We start from the raw sequence: 13413 nt of genomic DNA on the forward strand, positions 1-13413 counted from the left end.
ACCTGTGGGCCTGACTGTATAAAACACAGCATCCATACTTCATCTGATGTTGTCACTGCAGGCAGTACGTACCTTTGAAATTTAGGCTCTGTCTGCTTGTTAAAGGATGAGAGTACTCAGAAATGTCAAAATACAGAAGAAGGCTTACACAAAGAGCACATCCTGCGGCATACAAGCATTGCTGCCGCACAGTCATTCTTGTTGTCACTAATAAAGCAGCGGGCAAGGATGGGTAAGCTGGGCCACTCTAACAGGAGTGACTCATGGTGGAAAGAATAGCAAGCCTGAGATCAGAAAACTGAGAGTAAGTCTCATGAGCAGAGTTGCCTACCTCGTTCTCTTTTCCAAATGATCTGAAAAAGCAGCAGGATATAAAGTGTTACTTGGGATGCAGCTGACTAAAAATTCAAGAAGAAAACATTCTTGTTTGACCACAAAAAGACTATGTAGGCTTACTCCCATCTAGGGCACAAAAACGGTCCCCTCCAGACCTGAAACCTTGTTGTCACATGCTCTGTAGCGGAAGAGCGGTGGAAGTGCATCAACTGCTGGATTTCCCACCCCCAGCAGGCAGGATAGCTACTCACAGCAGGGAGCTAAACATGGTTTCTGCTCAGCATCGTGACTGTGCTATAGGTTAGATGAAAATAAACCCAGCGACCTGCCATCCGCTCTCATCCATACCTAAGAATATAAGCAAAGGGAAGCTGATGATTAGGGAGAAGAACAGGTGAAGTTCAGCTCAAAGCTCAACGTCACTGAAAAAACCACAAATATCAAAACCAGCACGTGTCTGTGTTCTCCGTCCGTAAGCCTATGCTGAGCCCTCAAGGGCTGGGTCATTCTGCTGAGCCATTCTTTGGCTTATAGCACCTTACTAATCACTGTAGCTGTAATACAGCATCATTCATGCTTTTATTCTGTACTCCTTTTTTAATTTAGGAAAAGCAAGTCTATTCAAGCAACCCTTAGTATGGAAACCCATGATATTTGTTGTTGTGTTTTCAGGTAACTAAAATCATATTGGCTTAGGAGTTTACTCTTCGCATGCACTTTACCCATACCTGAGGAACACCAAAACCCAAAGGCGGGGAAAGCATGATGAAGCAAAATTTCCCTGCATGATGTAAGGCAAAGGGGCTATCTAGCCCACTGCTTTCCATATGAATGTATTTTATCCAGGCACTGCTGTATTATTATTATTATTATTATTCTTCTTCAGATAAGCCCCTATGTGGCAGGAGTGTTGGGAGCCTGGGTGCACCAGAGCTGTGTCATTGTGGTGGTGTCTCTGTTTGGAGGGTAGCAGCTAGGTTGTATACCCAGAGCAACCTCTGTGCTTATTTTACCTTTCTTTTAGGATAATTGCAGAATGTAGCACGTTAAAATACACGTTGTGACGTGTTCTCTCACTTGCTTTAAGACACTCTTCAATTAACAAGCAGTTCTGCGGACGTCGGCACTGAGAGGAGCAAAATGCACAGATTTGTGCTTTAGGCACAGCTGGATTTGGGCCCTGAGAGATGAGGCATGTTTCTCCCTCGGTTTAGAAAGGTGCTCTCTCTGGTGAGACATCTCCAACGTCTAACAGTGGCTGAGCTCATTCAGCAGCATGGCATCCTGCCCAGTGGCAGGTCTCTTCTCTTCACAACTGCCTGTTTTCACAGACCTTGTAGGCACTGAATTACCTAAGCAACCTCTACCGTGCTCTTGCATTTTGTTGGCTTTGGCCAGAGGGTTTCAAAAGTTATTACAGGGAGAAACACACACACATAGCATGCTCACATAAGCCTTTAAAAATCCTACTCCTGTTATGGTGATTACCATAGGTAGTCCCCTTAGCTGAAAAATGAGTCATAATTGTAGAAAACAGTGCAGAGTTTGAACCTAAGCCATTAATGCTAATGTAATATATAGTGAGAAAATACTATTAACATTTGGATGGATGAGTTACAATACTCTGATTACCACACATTTGCATTCCTTAGCTTCTATGTGATTACAACCTCAGCTTTGAAATTGTATTACCACAAAGACCTCTTTTGCTGTTTCGATTTGTTTTCTTGGTGTGTGCATATTTAGAGCCAGAGTCAGTTTGCTAGTATTAATAATATTGATTGCACAATGATTCCTGCAGTGCCCAACTAAGACCTCAGAGAGGGAGGACAGATGATCCTAAGAGGGTGAATTCCCATCCATTTTTCAGGCTGAGCTCTGGAGATTTACAGAGGAGTCCCCTCACTGAATTGTGGCTGTTTAATGGTTCTTTAAAGGCCCAAGTCCAAGCTAGTTGTCCAAGTTTCTGGTATGTTCAGCAGAGGAAGAGAAAAGCACCTCTAGAGGGCAATTCATTCCACGGATTGCGGCTGCCTCTGGCGCAGGGAGCTCAGGCACTTGCCTCCCTTCTGGTGCCTGGAGCTGGCTGGAGTCAAGGCTCCCCAGGGTGACTGTCCTGGCTGCAGGTGCTCAGGCTGCGCAGAGGATGCTGCATTGCTATCCAGTCAGTCAGCAAAATGCTTTCTGCTGACTCATTTACCAGTATTTTCCCCCAGGTTTTTCCCTATGAAGACTTATCTTGTACCTTTTCTGGTCAGCGTAAGGATCGGGAGGATTCCCTTGGTGTCCCTTGGTGCTGCCGTGCTGCATGCTTTCTCCAAGACACGGGTTGAGAAAGTCTTGTTCCCTGACTATTTGAGCAGCAGCAGTGTCAGAAGGCAGAAAGACAGACCTACCTACCAAAAGAACTGTGATGCTTCTGGTGGTCTTTGTGTGACAAAAATGTATGAAGAGATCAGATGGGCAGTGATAAGGCCAGAGATTATGCCCAAATGTGAAAGATCTGTACTATTGGTAGGACCATATTCTAGGATCTATCAGAAAACAGTGAGCTAAGTTGCGCACCCTCTGAATAGCTTGAGGACCCCCTAGCACATGGCTTTGATGGAAAGTACGCATTTGCACCGCACGTGTCTTACAAGTTTTCCTTAAGGTTCGGGCAATAACAAGCCAGCCTGGAGGGTCAAGTTCTGCTCCCTCTTAAACTGAGAACAATTTCTCCAAGAGGTAGTTCACATCATCTTGGTGCAAGTGGAAAGAGTGGATGACCACGAACCTCTTGGGCTGTATCCCTGCCTGGAGGACGTGGGCAAGGTTAACTCTAATTGCCATACTGGGGCTGCCAGGTGGGGCCCTGCTTGCCCTTAGTTTCGGAGATGAATATAAACATACATATGGTGCTCACAAAGCCCATAAATACAGAGTGGGTGTTTTAAATCTACTTTGTGCTGACACTGTAGAAGTCTTTGTAGTCCCTGTGGAGGGAGAAGAGCTGCTGGGATCACCCAGTGCCATCCTTCTCTGGACCTCGAGAAGGGAACTGGAAGATGCATTGTCAAACTCAAAACAAAGTCAGAGTATGCTCTGGCTTTGCAGAGGGGGGAGCTTTCTACCAGTGCAGAGCAAAGTGTGTGGGCTCCAAACCTCCCAGGGAAAGCTGAAGGCAATAACACAATGCTTGGACCTGGCCAGGAGGAAATGCTGACTGCTGGTTAGTGAATGGAAGTGTGTGTGTGAAGGGAGGAGGGAGGTGCTGATTTTGTAACCAGCATCTATATTGCAGTTTTAAATTAATGGCAAGTTGTCTTAATCTTGGGACAGGTGCTCTTTTTTATTCTTGTTCCTATAGCAGAATAAATGAATGAAATAAAAAATGAATAAGAACTTGAACCTTCACATAATGAATAGTGTGGATACAACCTCCTATAAATTACATTCCAGACTCCCAATGGGTAATGTCTCTTATATATTACTGGGATACTTACATGTTTTTTCAAAGGTTTTCTTACAGCAAGACCCTGAAAAGTTAGCACAGCTCCTGCAGGTTAGAGAGAGTCTGATGGAGGAGGAAGAACAGTAGGGTCATTAGGGAACATTGTTAGAGGCTTAAGAACTAATGATCCAAAGCACATTGACATTAATGTGACTCTTTTCTTTGGACTTCAGGCACCTGGGCACATGAATCCTTGCTTGTGATATTTAACACGTCAGGTTTTCATGCATGATTATCTATTTTGGAATAGGAAAAGTTTTTTTCTCCTCTGTAGAGTAAAAAGCAAACAAATAAACCTCTTGTGCTGGACAAATCAAGCCCTAGCACTGGAGACAAGTTTTCCTAGAATTGGTCCCATCATTGAATCTGCTGCTTTAGTTTTTTTTTATGTTTATAAAGGCAGTAACTAGTTCTATTGAAAGGGCTCAGGTTTTTAATAAAATTGAAAGTCAGAAATCAAGTCACTAAAAACCAAGCAGGGGCTGGTTTCAGGGACACAGCACTGGGGCAGCTGCTCGGGCACCTGGCTGTCCCGGCAGGACTACGCTCACTATGCTTAAGCGTCGTGGTACCTGTGAAACGCACCTCCTGTGTGGGTGGGGGGGCAGGGAGTGGGAAATGTCTGTCGGCATTTTCTCCCCCCATGAGTCCTTGCTCCTGCCCTGGAAGCATGCTGTTTCCTCCTTCCCCTGTTCCTCCCGGCAAGGGCGGCGTGCCCTCTCCCTTCCCAAAAGTCAGTCCCATGCCAGCAGCTAGCAGCACTGGCCAGCACTGACCATGGACACTGATGTTCCAGAGGTCTCTGTGCCAAAACTCACCGCCATACAACTTAACCTCGCCTTCCCGGCCGGTGGCAGGAAAAGCCAAGGCCAAGGACATTAAACTGTGCTCTTGCTTCTGCTGCAACAAAGCCACAAAAAACTACTGTCGAGGCCTAGCTGGAAAACCAAAACGTGCTCCTCAGGGGACACCGGTTCACCCCTCAGCTGGGAGAGGGTTCAGGCAATGGTGGACGGCTGAACGGGACCTTGCAGGCGTTTCTGTGAGGAGCTCTGTGCCTCGTGTAGCTCTACGTGAAGATTCACCCTCTGCTTGAAGCAACAGATCCTGTACATGCATTTTGACCTGATAATGGCTGTGTAACAATCCGGGATCCCACCTATTTACATTACTCCCTGACAGTTTATAAATTCGTTAATGGCTCAGCAATAAATTCTCAGCAGACTTCCCCGAAGAGATGAAAAACGGGGGACATCAGCTAATGAATTACCACAGAAATACTCTGAAAGGAAGGCCTGCTCTCCTCTTCCACCCCATTCCTATGGCTGAACGGAAAGGGGCTCAGTTTTATGTTTCATTTTTTATTCCTGTTTTTCTGCAGAATGTGGGAGTAACGGAGACAACCTCCCCATCTGCCACACGCAGTCCATATGGCTGCCATATGATCTCCTCGACTGCGTTTCAGCGACCTCTGAACTGGAAGGGCAGCCCTGTCTGAAACCCAGCATGAGCACCGAGTCCCTTCCAATGCCCATCCTGTTCTCCCTCCCTCCCGCAGCAACTTATTTAACGGTGACAGTTTACGGTGTGGGCTAGGATGCCCCAGGGACTGCTCTGAGACTCACAAATCCATTTCAGAGTCTTTGCGCTGAGGAGACAGTGGGGCAGATTCAATTTTCAGCTATGCTTATCTAAATCCAGAGGCGCTTCAGGGAAACAAACCCATCCAGATGTACCTTGGTGCAGGAGAGCAAAATAAAGGCGCCTGCCTGGACTCATAGACACCGTACATTGGTGAAAAATATGCTGCATACAAAATTCACAGCACTTTTTAGCTAAAGTTGTATGACAAGCATGCCAGTATATATGCAGATATTGCAGAAAGCAGGAGGAGAGCAAACAATAAACAGATCTTTTACTGCTAAGTTACCTTTCCCTTCCTTCTCAAAAATGAGAAAGATTTAGAAAGAACTGAAAGCCGAACTGAATGTTGTCTTTGTCATTTCTAGGATGAAGTTACGCTAAAAGTCTTTTTCCAAATAGATCTTTGATATGGATCACATGGATGAATGACCCCCATGTAAGCCATATTAATTTTTAAATTTACTAGGGATAAAGGGGAAACCCAGCTCAGAAACCACTGACAATGCAAAATGAAGAATCTGACTGAAGGAAAAGAGTTTTAATAAAGTTATGGAACCCTTTTTAGTCTTAGTACATGGAGATAGTGCACTGGGAAGGGATGGCCTTTCCCAGTAGACCTTTACCAGGAGTATTTTTCCAGGGAAGACCTTAAGCACCATGCCATTTGATGCTGAAACAGTTGAGAGAAGAGCAGAATGAGGAACAGAATTCCTCAGCCTCTGTCACTTTCTAACAGGCAATCAATTTTATTTAAATCCTGACAATTAATTTTATTTAAACTCTGATTTATTTTTACCATATAGAAATATGAAGCAGTGTCCTGAAATTAATAATAAATGAAAAAAAATTGTTGAAATAATCATGATGAACGCATTATTTTTCATGCATGCAATTGGTTCAATTCCAGTCTAAAAATTAAAATGAAAATGAGGGGAAATCCAGCTGTACATTGCTTTCTGTAAAAAATCAGCTATTACCCTTAGGACAGCCGTCCAGCTGCATGGTGCCATAGGCTAAAACAGCACGAGGTGCCATCCATTTTCATGTCAGAGGCTTGTTTCCCACCAAGAGGACGGGAGCCCACGGAGAAAAGTCAAGAGAGACTCTTCCTCCTCCACCTACGCGTTCCCATTAGTCCTTGTGTAAGCGAATGCCAGGCACGTTGCCACACCGTGTGAGGCACCGCCAGCCATGCCATGTAAGTGCCAGCAAGCCTGCGGGCTGCTGGTGCCGCAGCTATCGCCTTCCACGCCATCAGGTACCTCCGCGGTGCATCACGCTGACCAGCAGCGTCTCAAAGGGGACATGGTGGTGTCCTGCCTGCTCCCTCCCATCGACACAGGTTCATGCCCCATACAAATTCATCTCACGTTATCCCCCTCCAGCCATGCTCTCCTATATTCCCCCGTGCTGCCGGGGCTGCTGTGGATCTTCCGGAGACCATCCATGCACGGGAGGGTGTCCACATTTTGAGGGGGAAGCAGGTTGGGAAATTTTCTAAGGTACCAATCATGGAAAAAAACCTTCCAGCATTGGAACTGAGGGGTTTCCAACTTCCAATATGTAAAGCAAACCCACTTCCAAGGTGCTAAATGGCCCAATAAAGACTCAGGACCTGCCACTACTGATGGTAGTAGCTACACCACCTCTCCTGCTGCTGGCAGTGCTGGGGGCAAAAAATAATGTCACTGATATCCTTTAGGCTAAGTTCAATAGTTTTGCCAGTAATCATACATGCAGATGAATAGAACCTGTGCTTCTGACTCCTCTCCCTCACTTGTTTGAATGCTGGCCTTGCCACACAGTGTTCAAGAAGCAAATCTGGGCAAGGAGGAGTCACCAGCTGTGATGGAGCAGGCAGCGGGTGGGCTGTAGGGAAAGCACACTCTGCAAGTTTGAGACTGATGGGTCACTTGCTACCAAGCAGTCCCTTACAGCCAGGTGTAGGACGGTGTGTTTTCCCAGGAGGCTATTTAATCTTCTATCAGTTAACAAGACACAAGAATGTCTTCTGGGTGTGTGGCAAGAACATGTTTGTGTGTGTGTAGGTTTAAAAAAAAATAAAAAGTACTCAGAAGCTCATGATAAAAAGATAAATGAATGGCACTGCTATCCATGAGACTCTGCCCTGGAGCAGGAAGGCCTGAGGCAGTTTCAGGTGCAGAAGATCACACTGGCTTTTCTCCAGCATCCCCAGCACTCAGACACCCACAATTCTGCCAATGGACTTCCAGATTCAAAGCTGCTCCACATTCAGATTTGGTCCGTTCTGCCAAGTTGCAACATGGAATCATCCTGAAATTACAAACCTTCCAGCAAACCCTTCTACGCTCCTAAGCCAAATATTCAGACTTCAGTGGGACCAGTTGAATTCTCTGAGCTCTCTGGGTTTCTTGGCAAAGTTTCATTTAGCTCGTGTGACTCACTGTTCCTTCTGTTGGGGTGACAGAAAAGACAAACCTACGCTTGGATGTCAAGAGACCACAACCACCAAACCTACAGACAACAGAAATGATTAAATGGGAAAATATTTTCAAAGTATCTCTAGGTCAGATATGAAAAAATCATGAACAGCAAATGCTTTCAGCACTTCTGCCCTGTTCATCTTGCAGATCCATCAGGTGCTGTACACATGTTGAAATACACATGATTTCAGCCCTCCATCTGAGTTTAGCCTAGCCTAGCCCTCACCAAAACATGATCCTAATCCCCCTAGACCAAGGCAGCGTGGTGTACTCGGTGTGACCAGGCTCTAGCAGAGATAGAGGAAGGCCAGCTGCTCAAGCAGTCCAAACTCAATTAGTTTACATTAGTTCTTCCATCGCTGCTACGTGATAGTCTGATTTAACAAACACAAAATCTCTGAGTCAGTGGAAAGCCAAAATGAAAAGCCATTTTCCATAGGTCTATCATGTACTTAACAAGGTTATATAACCAGCCATTAGTTTGCTTTTAAACTAGCCATTAATTATTCTTGTCTAAAAAGGGTTAGAGAGGGGGAGAGATGAATCATCCATGTACACCAATCAGTCTACCTCCAAATCTTTGTGCAAGTCAAAATTACGCAGAAGCCAAGCTGACACCAGAAAATTACTTCTACCGATGACTGGCCACAGCCAGTTGTGATTTCCTCCCTGTCTTGCAGGAGTTTTCAAATCACTCAGCTAAAGACTGCTCTTGGTGAGCAGGAGGTGTATGGCTTTGGAAACAAACCCAATTTTTCCCCCTTTGAATGTGCTTTTACTTTGTCTCCTGTGAGAGAACACACACACTACTTGTTACTCTTCAAGAGCCTGGGAACACATTAAAAAACACCTCACCCCCCACACCCCCAGCCTTATATGAAGCCCATTTATCTTGTCAGCTTTTCAGGGCAACACTTGAGGGCCCTTGTAGTGTGCCTAGCAAAAGGCACCCCGCCTGCTGCCTCTCAACTCTTCAAGAAATAAAATGCATTTAGTAACAACCTCATTGAAGCCATCCAAATAAGAAACCCACCTTATCCATGAATAAAGCACCAAAACGGGAGCCAGGAGCCTGTCTCTCTGTCCCACTCTGCTGTCGAACCAGAAGGGACACAGCCCCACTGGTGGGAACCCAACAGATGGGCATGGGGCATGGCTTCTCAGCCAGAGAAGCCAGAGGGCTTCTCCTCTCTCACCCCTATCTTCAAGTGGCCATCTGAGAGAGGCAGAAACAGAAAAAATGCTGAATGTTGTCCATCACCTTATTACAGTAAAACATTGCTGCCCAGCCTTCACAGCTGGAGGCTTGTCCTTCTGCACAGACCCTAGCATGAATGAATTATGTCAATCACAACCCACGCACGCCATTCACACAAGCTACCAGGAAGCTCAAGTCTTTGTGAGAAGGTTGGGGCTGACTTATGCTCTGCTGTTGGGAAGGTCAATCTAAATGTCTTGTAGAAATAGTAAGCAAGGATAAGCGCATACAGGCTCTGTCTGGGGAAAAAAACAAACAAAAAAAGGTAGGTCTCCAGAGAAGTTGGTTGTGTTTTGCCTTGTCTTCTTTATTGAAATTTGGAAGGGATTTAAAACTCTCTCCTGTTCCCTGATCTTTGGTGTTTCAATATAGCAGGATCTGGATCCAAGTCATTGTTGCGCTAGTCCAAGCCCCAACATACTGATATTTGGAAGACTGAAGTTACTCTGACCTTAGCTTGCTCAACCTGGGTGTGACTAGAAGGCTCTGCTCAAAGCCAGAGCACTGCTGCTCTGACATGCAGTCAATAATAACACCAGCAATAAAAGACACAGAGAAGGGTACCCGGTCCACTGTGCTGTTCCCCACATGCAGCACAGGAGGTCTGCAGAGGTTACTCCCCCAGGCTGTATCACAGGCAGGGAGCTGAGGCTGAAGAGACTCTTGCTAAATTGCAGAGAATTCCTGGTGGTCCCGGAACAGTTTTCTGGTCATAGAGGTTGTGAGGAAGGGAAGGAGGGAGATGTTTCTTTGCAGAGCAAAAAGAAGACCCGTCCAGCATTACTAAGGTTTCCTATGGTGCTAAAATGTGCAGCACTGACTAGGCGAAGTTGCTGGGGCCTTTGTGCATAAAGCCAATCTCTTGGGCTTCCCCCTCAGCCCCCTTCCTCTGGGAACAGGAAGATGAATTCTCTGGGTCAGCCTTGAATTTAAGAGGGTCATCACTGGGAATTTGTCTCACTGTGAATCATGAGTTTTCTGTCCGGAGTAATTTCCCCACTTTTTCCAGGGAACGGGACTGTCCTGTGCAGTTCTCCAGGATTTGGCAGAGCCCTTCATCAACGCTGCACAACCTTTGCTGTGCGGTGCAGTCTTGAGAGGACAACGAGGTTGAAGACTGAGGTCTCTTTAAGCTCCATTCCTCCAAGAGATTTCAAACTATCTTTGGGGGCTTTCTGCTACCGACATCCCTTCTGTGTCAAAACTGGGAGGGGATGATCTGGCTTCGTGCACTTTTTAAAAGGCTTGAGAACTAAGAGCATTAGCTTCTTCATGCTGGCTAAAAAAAGGCTTGCTAAACCCATTGAAACCAATTGAGGAGCAGAGCAGAGTTAATCCTGGAAAATGCTCATGGTAGCTCAGTGACGCACGGCCATGCAAAGGCAGAACGCCGCTGCTAGTGATCTGCTCAAAAAGGACTAGCAGAAGTTGCAGTTATAATTTGGGGTGGGGGTCAGGTCTCAGGGTTGCCTGAGTGGAAGCAAGGGATGCTGCTATGAAGCTTCTCACATTGCATCTTTAACATTTTGCTCTTCTTCATGAAAGATTTTATCTGTTGGGAATTTTTGACATTTTTCCACCTGCCTTCTGAATTCAGGCACATGGAGAACATGCATGAAGTACAGACACAAATGCTTTCTCCTTTGCAAGGGCTGTGAGCTCCAGTCTCTACTTGGAAAAAAAATTTATACTTCATTATCACTATTCGTTATTGTGCAGTGGTACAAATAGCACCCGCGTACCTGAAATGGGACTAAGGCCCCTCTGTCCCAGACACTGTACTTCCAAGGAATAAAATCTCCATTTTCAACCTTAAGCATCAGAAACCTGTTTAAACTTGCAATGGCATTCTAACTGGATTAAAAATACTTGGGTGAAACTTCTACCATTCATTTAAGGTGTGAGAAGCCATAAACTCTTATTAAATTAGCTTGCTGAAGCAATAGCACCCTCCAGCCAAAACATGGGTTCATGTCAAGGCTCAGTTGAAAATGTGTGAAGCTTCTAAGGAATCTGAATTGCATGAAAGGATGAGGTTTGCTAGGTATAGGTTAAGAGAGGGCTCTGTGTCTGTATGTACACAAATGCACAAGAGAAAGAAAAAAATGCAAATGCAAGGAAAAAAAGAAGGAAGCAGAAAGAAAACCTCAGAGATGGATACAGAATTGCTGATGGCAGAACCTTGAGAAATATCTGAAAGAATGGGTGTTTAGAGTCTGAAAAAGGCTTGGAGGTTTGGCAAAGAGGGCTACTGACTGTTGTGTGACTCCCTTGGGAACAAGGTCTTTGGGCGGTCTCTCTAAATTAAAGGAACTGCATCCAGGAAGAAACTGTTGTTAATTCTTTTAACTGAGTCACCCCAGAGCTTTGCTAGTGACTTGAGTTAAAAAGAAATTACAAATCTTAGAACAGAAATCTAGTATTTTTGCTAATTTTTAACATACTTCAGTTCCAACAGTGAGTTCTCAACAGGCAAACAAAAGTGTCTGCAATGGAAATTATTAAAATTACACTGGTCCAATAACAAACAGAAATTTTCCATGTGACACGATGTATCCTATCAAAACCGTGCTGTACAACTTGAATTTCAAATTCCAAATAACTTATCATACCTCTATTTGGTTTTGGTTTCTTTCAATTAGCTTCTGTTGCTTTGCTGTAGAAGGATGACAGCCAGTTAAAGCCCACAAGAATCAAGCAAACATTATCCTCCTTATACAAACATCACTGGAATCCTCTGATGCTGTTTATTCATTGACATGGTTTCCGTAGAGGCCACTCCCTCAAGTCCTTGTTTAATTTTCAAATTTGCCCTGGAACCAAATTATTCAATTATGGTCGCGCCACATGAGATTCTGCAAAGGCAACTTAAGTGCAGAATTTCCAAACTCCAACGTGGTAAGACACAAGGTGTCTTTTTTAGTGCGTCAGCTACCCATCCCAGCTCTCCATAGGTAATCAGAAGGAGGATGAAGACTCTGCAGCTTAGCTAATGGAGCTCTTAAGGACCTCGGCTACCTTACTGACAAACTAAGCGGTGTCAACTATTGCTTCATATGTCACTTTGCCATAAATATGATATCCTAAGTAATCACAAGCTGGCATTAACTCCCCACGAGGCTGATGGCTATAAAAAGCTGGAGCTCTGGCCAGTGTCTTGGAAAAGACCCTTTTGCTGCTCTTTTCCCTCCATAGTTTGGACACAAAAGCTGAGAAGGCAGGATAGTCCTGACTCTCTCCACCTGCAGCATCGTGAATAGCACAGACTCTGTGTAACATGGGCCCAGGGAAAGTCTTCTGGGTATGCATGACACTATCTTCTCAGCTGGCCAGGCAGTTTCTTTTGGCTTATTTGCACAGAAAAGGAAAAGGCAAAATCTAGTGCCAAAATGAGTATCTGATCAACAGCTGTACTTTCTAGACAGATGAGGTTTAAACACAATGGCCTCCACTCTTCCCTTCTTTTCTGTGCTGTAAATCAAAACCAACTTTCCTGAAACCATGGAGTGTGCGCTGCAAAAAACTGTTCTATCAGAGTGGGAAATCACATCTACTCTTTCCCCAAATTAATGGCCATGTGCCTCCCTTCCCCCTCCATGGCAATGAGCTGATTTGATAGACATCTCCTAACCTGTGTCACTCTCCCTTCGTGTTCTTCACATATTGAGATTTCTTCTACTTCTTCTCCATGCTGTGCTCTCTAATAAGATGACAAAGCAAAGTGTGGAACTGGCTGAGAAAAAATCCTGAGGCTGTTTTCATTAGCATGGAGAAAAGATTCAGAATAGCCTTGTTTCTTGGCAGGTTTGAGAGGAAAAAAATATAGCAGAGAAACATCAATAACGCTTATTCTCTTGTTTTAAATCAAGTCTGATCTTTCCATCAAGACCAGCTAAGCTGAGAACTTCAAGTGGCCATAGGGCTCTAGTCCACAGACTCTTTTTGCTGCCGTCCTTGCCACCCAATTTAAAGGGCTCATTTTCCTGAGGGAGACACGGAGGAAATTCCCCTAGGAAGCACAGAAGCTTTCCTCTTGTTCCCAAAGGAGGAAATATTCGTGAGCAGCATTTGCAGGGCTGACACTGCGACACCAGCACACAACAGTTTTGGTTTTCCCACCTGTGTTGCACGATGCCTCTCGTGACGTGAGAGCTCGGATGCAGCCCTGCCCATTCCTAGGGATCTCGCCTGCCGCGGCTGGCTTGTACTCAAAGGCG

The sequence above is a fragment of the Phaethon aethereus genome (assembly GCF_964289735.1).
Source record: "Phaethon aethereus genome assembly, chromosome: 1".
Lineage (NCBI taxonomy): Eukaryota > Metazoa > Chordata > Aves > Phaethontiformes > Phaethontidae > Phaethon > Phaethon aethereus.